We start from the raw sequence: 10197 nt of genomic DNA on the forward strand, positions 1-10197 counted from the left end.
CGTTTGGAAGGAAAGTTCTTCAAGCAGTTTGTCAATAAAATGTTTTAAATCCATGCATAGATCAGTGATTCCTTGAAATACTCCTGTGTTCTTGCCTGGTTATGTCCCATTCTAGATATCTGGAAGCCTTTATACTGCCATGGCCCAACAAGTTGTTAGAATTTTTCTTGAATTGGTCAGCCAGAAGTTGTCCTTAAGCAAAAAGACACAACTTTAATATGTCCCGACTTATGTAAAGGGTCTTAAAGCTTTTGAGGGTATGTTCAGTTAAGTTTGTCTTCTATATACAGACTGATGGTCTAGTCCAGTGTTGGCTAACCTGTGACACTCCAGGTGTGGTGAAACTACAAGTCCCAGCATACCCTTCCAGCAATAATCTGCTATATATTTGCAAAGCATACTGGGACTTGTAGTTTCACAACACCTGGAGTGTCACAGGTTAGCCAACACTGGTCTAGTTGATCGGTTTAACCATACATTGAAGGCTATGTTGAAAAAGATCATACAATCCAAAAAAAACTGGATGGACTCCTCTGCTTTCTTCTTTTTCATAGAAGAAGTTCTACAGGCTGCAACTCTTATTCCTTTGCCATTTGAACACGTGATTGGTAGGAAGCCTAGGCCTATTCTCCACCTTTTGAGGAAAAGATGAGAAACATTCTTTCAGGGAAGAGAATGGTTTATGGTATGCCTGGATATGTACAACCACTTCGACTAAGTTGGCCACTTGCCCTAGGAAAATTTGGAAAATATACAACAGTAATCATAACATCCTCCCTTATTCCTTTGCTGAACTGGGATAAAATAATGTTGGGCCTGATTCATTAAGGATCTTAAATAAAGAGGTATCTTATTTCAGTCTCCTGGACAAAACCATATTACAATGCAAGGGGTGCAAACCAGATTTCTGTTTTGCACATAAGTTAAATACTGACTGTTTTTTCATGTAGCACACAAATATCAACTTTAAATTTCAGTGTACAAATTCAGTGTTTAAATTTCAGTGTACAAATAAGCTATCGAATATTTGTGTGCTACATGAAAAAACAGCCAGTATTTAGCTTATGTGCAAAACAGAAATCTAGTCTGCACCCCTTGCATTGTAACATGGTTTTGTCCAGGAGACTGAAATAAGATACCTCTTCATTTAAGATCCTTAATGAATCAGGCCTGTTGTTATTACCACACAAGAGCTAAATGTTGGCTAAATGGCATTTGAGGTACTGCGTAGAGTTGGGGAGGTAAATTATGACATTTCCTAGCCTGATACCTGAAAGTGGAATAAAAATATATCATGTAAACACTTAATAGCTAGGAAGGTATAGGTTTTGTTTATATATCCACTTGAAGGAGACAATAAGTTTGGCCCTCAGGTTGGTATAGACCCATTGTAAGAGTCATGGGCATTTATGCGTTGTCTATGGCTATTATCACACACCATACTGCTGCTCTGGGTCATTGATAGGCTTTGAACATGTATTGAAGAACAAGAGACTCTAATTGGATATACAAGAAGGCACTCACTCAGTGAGCGCCTTTTATTTCCAATTCTCGTTTCTTGTCCTTTAATACTTACCAATTGGAAGAGCACCCACTCACCCTAATTAGCAATAATAAATATTATTATAGGAATGAGATGAGTCCTGACCGTGTGCTGATCTTTTTCTTTTGTTTTTAGGCTTTGAGCATGTGCAATGTGGTTATGATTTTATCCTTTGCATGCTAAGATAAGGGATGAAGAATGAATTACAGATGGAGGGGAAACCAGCTCAGAATGCATGCAGCAAAGGGCTCTTTTTAAAAAACGAAACAAAATATAAAACTTTGCCTTTAACTGTATTCACCGGAGTCCTGAGAGTCAAGTGACAGGTCAAGGAGGTACTTTGTGAGAGCTCTGTCCTTAGGGGCCCATAATACAGCCATCCTACAAACCAATGCCACAGACGTGTGACTTGGGGGAGTCTTGTGTCAGGACTTTATGGGGTGGAGATTTGTACTTGAGCTGGAAACTATATCATTGCAAGACTTTCCTTTCAGGTGGAAAAGGTGCCTAACCATAAAATGAACATTGGTAGCTCACTGATATTTCCTTGATCGACCAGGTAGTATCTAGGCAGACCTCATTTGAGATGCACCATTGCCTGGGTGTCTACACCTCAATATGATTTATTTTTATCCTGCACTGGCCTGGAGTGCCAGGCTTCTGCTTCACAACCATTTTTTAACTGAAGGAAGGAGTTAACTTCACAAAGAATAATGTAATAATACCACGCTGGGTGGGCTTGTGCCCTTTATATGGCCCAGGGACCTCATTCCTAGTGTCTAGTGCTAAGGGGAAGGTGTGATGCTTGTAAAACTGTATTGTCCTCTGACAGCCTAGTTGCTTATTAGTCTCACAAACTTGCTGCTGTTTTCCGTTACACGTTGTTTGTGTGATGCTGTTTGCCATGTTCCTGCACTTTAAAAAAAGACACATTTGGAACACGTGGAACGTTGCCATCCACAGGTTGTGTCACGTGTTTTTTTTTTAACTCAGCTGAAAACAACGAGGGAAAATGCTCTTAAATATTTCCTGAGGGTGAGAAAAAAAAAAGTGCCTGGAAATCTCTACATAATTTATAGGCTTCTTGCAGACGCTCCATGCACCTTGTGTGACAGCTGCCGAACAAATAACAGCCTTATAGCAAGCGGGTTTTTTGTTTTTTTTTGCTTGAGCTGTTTTCCTGCGGGCCTGAAATGTTGTAATGTAGCAGAACTCTAATCATGTGATACCTATCGCTCGGTCATTATGATATTTAGGAAACAACATTCATTTTAACAGGATAGCATGTTAAAAGCTGCAGAAAAAGATTGTGGCACCACCAAAGGTGAAATTATAGCTGTTACAGGTGCTGAGATGACTATGGAACCCCAACTCTTTCTGGGAATAATGTCACCATAATAATATATTATTCTATACATATCCTTTAGCAGTGCACACAAATGTTAATCACCACGAAGGTCAGATGTCCTGTCACTGAGGGCATTCCAGGCATGCTTAACCTTAATGAGGACGTAATTGAAAGTGTCCTGTACGTATATCCCGTCATACACCTGGGACACCTGCGGAACATAGTCCTAAAAGTAACTCTTGGGGGCAGCACGGTGGCTAGTGGTTAGCACTTCTGTCTCACAGCACTGGGGTCAGGAGTTAGATTCCTGACCATGGCCTTATCTGTGTGGAGTTTGTATGTTCTCCCCGTGTTTGCCTGGATTTCCTCCTGGTGATCCGTTTTCCAACCACACTTCAAATACATACTGGTAGGTTAATTGGCTATGGACAAAATTAACCCTGTTCTATGTGTGTCTGTGTGTTAGGGAATTTAGACTGTAAACTCAATGGGGCAGGGACTGATGTGAGTGACAAATACTCTCTGTACAACACTGCGGAATTGTTGGCACTATATAAATAAATGATGATGATGATCCTTGTGACCTGTGAGAAGTGAGATAATTGGTGTTCAGGACAGTCCATATACCTGGTTTCATCCCACAAGTGTTGCCATCTTTTCTGGGGAAAAAAATACCATCCTATTGATTGATGTTAACTGATAGATTACATTAAATACAGATCCACCCCCAGCAGTCATAACCATGAACCTATGATACAGAGTGCATTAGGCATGATTTGTGTCACATCCCAGAGCAAGGATAGTAACTATTCCTGATGAACATAATCATTTAATATTAGTAAGTCTACCCATTGGAACAATAGGACAGACCCGCAGAATAGATGTGCATAAGAGTTAATTCCGGGCAGCCTTACACTGCATGAATAGTAAATCCTGTTCACCCCAGTAAGCAGAATGTGTTCTTTCTCTATGTTCAGGGACTGTGTAAAGTTGTTATTTCAATCTAAAACAACATGAAAGCAACAGTCAGTTATTTGTACTGTCAAACAGTACAAATAAAATTATTACAAGGTACATGTGGTAACAGACAGTGCAGTACTTGTATAAACAATTAATTATCCCTCTGTTATTTCATGAATTCATGCTGGGTTAACCATCATTGTCACTTTACTGAAACTGTTACAGCAATCTAGTAGAAAAATATGACAGTGTAAACAGATATAGAAATAAATGATAAATAACAAACATATATTAATCCTGCCCCTTATAATAGCCATCTACTTATGTCTTTGAAAGTGGTAAATACTAGGTAACATATAGCATTACGTTAATTTAGCAATCTCATCCTTTGCCAGGATGATCTCTGGAATGTTGATCATACTGTGCTGGGTGAGAGAATTCCATAATGCTGGGAATCTTTATGTGTTTTAAAAAGAAAACAGATGTATGAAATGTGTTTCATAGAGAGTTGTGTTTGATACCACAATCTTCCTGCAACAGTTTGATAGAGTCTCACTACTCTGTGATGTTGGAGAATCCTGATTCCTCCACTATCTATCGGGTCTATTTACTAAAGAGAGAGAAGCCCAAAATTCTGTAAAAAGGGAATATTTCCCCAGGATTTAGGGCTTCTCCCTATCGCAGGCAGGTATCTGGGGGCCTTCTGTGATGCTTTCCATGCAAAGCATTGGGAAGACTCTTTACCATGGACATCATCTATCCTCTAAAGTGTTTTTTAATTTTTTTCTATTTACCAATTTTCTTAGGTTTTTTTTTTTATTTTTATTTTTTGCCTTTTTAACTTTTTTAGACATTTTTCGTAGAATCTAGAACTGGAAGCCAAAGTCTTAATAAATAAACCCCTTTCTTCAGTCTGTTGCTTGCTGTCACATCATGACACTGCCCCTATCACATGCAGTCCTATCTTCACCACAATAACCATAGTGGCCCAGTCACTGCGTTCCATAACATCAGCTCACTCATCTCATGAAATACTTTGTGCTGCTGTGAACATTCAGTTGATCTGATTGGCTGCAGTTTGCTTTAGCCTGGATGAGCAGGACATTAACCGTAGCTAAATCCACTATAGTAATTAAGTCAACAGGTAACTGAGATAAAAAGATGCAGTGCATTAAGCTGGTCACACATGGCTAAATTGGATGATATCCAAGCAAGCGTCCAAATCACTTCTAGCATCACTGGGGCCTGGTAATGCAGTTGGAAGATTACCACATCACGGAGGAGACAGCAAAAAAAAAAACTGATGTTAATTTGATGTGGGGAAAATAAATGGAGACTGCAGGGATAGGTCAGCACTGATCGCTGGGGCACCCCAACTGAAAGAGTAGGCACAGCGTGCAGGAGCCCCCATAAAAGACGATAAAGACGATAGAGTGAATACAGATGCTGAAGGAGAACCAAGGTAGAACAGGCGACTCCTAACATACGTAATAATTTACAGTAGTGGGTACATTATTCCTTATAATACACTGATTTTCATAATACACCAGAACTCACTGTTTATAGAGATATTATTTAGAGTAGTTTATACATATATTAACATCTCTTATGTACAATTAAAAGATAATGACCTTTAACTATGGCAGGTAGACCCTGGGTGGAGCCGTTGGGGTTGTAGACTTTATGATCCCGACAATGAGAAGAATTTTGAGTGACAGGTGAGTCAGTTTGTCAGAGGGGTGGCAGGAACTTGACATAGCTCCCCCGAATAATATAGTCTAAATTCACTCCTGAAAAACAGATCAAGTGGTCAAGGAGAAAGTGAGAGGTCAAAGAGCAAGTTAGGCAGTGTATACTACCACTTCCAGGTAATAAGTAATAATAAGTGCATTGTACAGCAAGAAAAGAAATCCCAGGCTACAGTTCAGTTGATACAAAATAGAGATGGTCACTGACCCCCGTATTTTGGTTTTGGTTTTGGATCTGGATTACCTTTGGGTTTTGGTTTTGGCAAAACCGCCCTTGCGTGTTTTGGTTTTGTTTGGTTTTGTTTTGCAATTCTGTTTAAAAATCAATTTCTTTTGGCCTAAATTAACCTAATTTAGGGCTCCACCTGTTTCTTGGATAAGTAAGGTAATTCTAAAGCTAATAAATTAGGGAAAAAAACTGTTTAATCCCTGGTAGGCCGTCCTTAATTCTGCACACAAACCTAATTGTCTTCCTCTCCATCTTAGCCTATTGGCAATGCAGCCATCGTCTTTGGGTGTATATTACACCCTACACTTATAGTTAAATATATAAAGAAATGGACAAAGGCAGTTTGTTTTTTGTCTGCATCAGCCCCCACCACTCCACTTGTAGTTAAATAGAAAAGAAGCAGCCTGCATAGACTGTACAATATAAAACAAAATGGACAAAGGAAGTTTTGTGGCTGTTTTTGAGCCCCCCCCCCCCCTCCACCTCCACTTGTAGTTAAATAGAAAAGAAGCAGCCTGCATAGAGACTGTACTATATAAAACAAAATGGACAAAGGTAGTTTGGTGGCTGTTTATGAGCCCCCCTCCACTTGTACTTAAATAGAAAAAAAGCAGCCTGCATAGACTGAACAATATAAAATGAAATGGACAAAGGCAGTTTGGTTTCTCTCTGCATCAGACCCCCTTTCCACTAGCAGTAAAATAGAAAACAATTCAGCCGGTATAGACTGTAGAATATAAATAGAAATCTACAAAGGCAGTTTGGTGTCTGTCTGTGTGATACCCTTATCGTGAAATTGACAAAACAGCAGCCTTTCAAGACTGTACGTGATATAGAAATGCCCCAAGTCCCTTTCCTATTTGGGGGTAGATTGCACCCTACACTTAAATAGAAAGTTTTAAAAAGATGCTATCGTCATCATCTTCATCCTCACCCTCATCAGTGTGTACATCATCATCACAGACTATTAATTTATCCGTCATCCCTGCTTGTGTTTGGAAAGTGCAAATTGGTGCCAGAACTGCTGCCACTGGTGACACACTGCTGCCTCTGGTGCAGGACTTACACAATCAACTGCATCCTCATCAGCGCCCTCGTCGGCTACCCAAATCTCCCCCACATCCTCTACTAATTCCAAAATGTCATCCTCACTTGGTGTATCACCGGCTACAGTCGGGTTGTTCGGGCACACATCAGCAGAATCGCTGAAATGGCCCTTCCTTATGGGTACACTATCAGAATGCTGATGATTACACATACCACTGTTGGATGGACTCTCCACAGGGATTGGTGTCATTTCTGATTCTGACCATATATTTTCCTCTACTGCCTTACTGTTTTCTTGCAGCTCGGCTTTCACACGTAACCGTAGTTGTGCACCACTTTTGGAATTCAAATTACTTAGTCTTGACCATACAAGAAGAAGGCTCCATAACATTTTTTGATCTGGCACCAGGGCCGCCATCAGAAATCATGACCCCCCACCCCCGGAGAGCGCCCCCCCCCCCCCCCCCCACCGATGAGGGCCCCCCCCCACTACCATCAAGACTGGTGCCAGCACCTGCTTGCTGATCCTACTCATATGTGGACTGCTTTGAATTCATTTTAATGAGCCCAAAGTACTTGTAGTGCAAAATATTCAATAGATAGTGCTGCTAGATATGACTTTTTGCAGCCAGAAAAATTATTGTTTCACACTGGGGAATATGGGACACCAAAGAACTTGTAGTGCAAAATATAAAAAAAAAAATGCCTCCTCTATCCTCCTCTCTTCCTGCTCTAACATTTGCTAATAGAATTTCAATAATAATTGAAAGAATAAGGTATACAATAATTGCTCTGTCCCTGCTCTAATGTTGCCTGTGACCTAACCCTGCTGTCTCCCTCTGTCAAATGGCGATGGATTGCTGTGGAGGCGGGTATTTATGCATTTCAAATATTGCGAGATCCGACTACCGTCATGACGATGTTTTGCCTCGATTTCTAATCCGAATGGGCGGGAGAGTACCGAGCCTGCTCGGTTCGGTTCTTGGATAGGTGAAGTTCGGGTGGGTTCGGTTCTCGGGGAACCGAGCCCGCCCATCTCTAATGCAAAATAATGTATTTATTCACATACAAAACCCTGAAAGCATACAATATAATGGAAACATATAGACAATATATATCAATTGGGTCGCATCGGTAGTCATCTTTCTATTGGCCGTTTTGGAGCAACAGATTGATCTAAAAATTTGTAAAAAACATTTTACATGTTCTGTCCTGCTTTTAATATGTTCTTCTTCAGCAATAATGTCCCATTCTCTTCCACTCTTTTGCAACATACACTTCATTAAAACAGTCTATTTTCACACGCTGCATTGAGAACTTTATCATGATTTTATGGAGTAGGTGCGTTTAGAACGTATAGCTGGGGTAAGTCACCTTTGCCACACCCTGTTGTTACTGTGCCAGTTAGGATAGCCTGGGCAATGGGGACTACAGGTGTTCGCCATGGAAATGTATTCTGCACAGACACCTTACTCGCACGGGATCAAGGGCAAGCTAGTAGCGTCACAACACGGATCCTGCTCACCCTGGACCACCCCGGCTCCCCTTGATCATAGATCAATCTTCTACACTGCTGCACTTGCAAACAACACACTCAGCAAACCCACCCACAGCTGGCCGAGCTACTAACACCAGTAGAGTATGCCACCCCGGCTTGTCAAACAAGACGTAATGACCCTAACAACAACTATGTGGTCACTATGTTGTGCAACTAACAACTAGACTAGGTGTGGTGTACTACTCTGACTAAGTCTAACACCCCACAAGGAACAACAGGCAACCCAATGCAAAACAATCATAATGCAGGCAGAACAATATGCAGGGCTGGATTAACCCGAGGTCAAACTGGGCTACAGCCCAGGGGCCTCGAACATCCAGGGGGCCCTTGACCGTGCTCAGCAGCATTAATGATCAGTACGGGGGCGCCCCTGGCCCGATCAATGCTGCTGACCACTGTCACTGTAGTCCTTCTGTGGCACTCAATAATCTTCTTACTGAGGAGATCTCGTGAGTCTCACTCTCACAAGATCTCCTCAGTAAGGAGCTTACAGCACGCCGCGGAAGGACTACAGTGACAAGACAACAGAAATAGATAAGCTCTCGGGGTGGAGGGGCCGCGGCGTCTCACGGGAGGGGTGGCCCCATTAGCCCAGGGGCCTCCATTCCTTTAATCCGGCCCTGACAATATGGTACACAGTGTAGCATATTGATCTTCCTAATGATGAAGGATTACATCATTTTTATTTACACGGAGAGAGAGGCGCAGCGAATCACATTATTTTGGCCCCTGCGACACAATGAGGTGAAAGCGTCATGTTGCCACGGGGCAATGGCCAAAACGACTCGATTCCCTGCGAATTACATCATGCGGTAGAATGGTCTGTTCTCCCGAGAGTCCAAGAGACCTACCTGGAATTCGGGAGTCTCCCAGACATTCCGGAAGAGTGGACAAGTATGATTTAACATATACAACAATATAGCAAATATTTAGATTTCAAAGGTCATAGCTTAAAAATAATAAGAAAAGCAGGAGAAAAGAGTACACACCAGCTATCTTTAATGGGGGCTGACTGCAGGGTACAGAACCGCACTACACCAGAGAATGTAATGCAACCCATCCGAAATGGATAGAAAAAGGCCTGGGAGCGGTCTCTCACAAAGGTTTCATATCTCCTAACTACTGGCAGGCCTAGCACATGAAATTCCACCACAGGCCTAGTGTCTCATGCATATGCATAAGCTACGGCCTATAGAGAGGTCCATAGGCTACACCTGACTTAGGTGTATCCTTTCCTACTACCCTACACACAAGCTCAAAACCTGAAATATGGCAGCACAGGCTCTAAGCCTGAATAAACTGTGTCCCAATAAACGTATAACCTGATGGAGTTCCTACAGAGCCACGGGCCTAGTGCCTAGTCCTCGAATGTATATCTGAAAAGAAGGTGCAGATGCAGGCCTACAAGAATTGTGTCCGAAGACCTTACCTGTTTTTTGAAGCGTTTGATGTCAGCACGGGGAACCATGACTTCCAGCTCTTTGCCGCATCCCCTGCTGTCTTCTTAGATTCAGCACTGTCTTCTTGCTTGATCTCGGTGTCTTCTTTCTTGCCTCACCATCCTCAATGCACAAATGCTGTCTTATTTCTTCATGCCTGCATTCCCGACTTACTGCCTGCAAGCATCTTCTCTCTTGATCTGAACTTTCTGTCCCTGCAGGTCCACTTGGGTCATTCTCTGCCGTCAACTTGACTTTGCCGCTTGGAAAGGCTAAATATTAGCAGCTGTGAGGTGGTGGGGCAATGACACAATGAGCTCCAGTT

Source organism: Mixophyes fleayi, chromosome 4, assembly GCF_038048845.1.
Source record: "Mixophyes fleayi isolate aMixFle1 chromosome 4, aMixFle1.hap1, whole genome shotgun sequence".
NCBI classification, from domain to species: Eukaryota; Metazoa; Chordata; class Amphibia; order Anura; family Limnodynastidae; genus Mixophyes; species Mixophyes fleayi.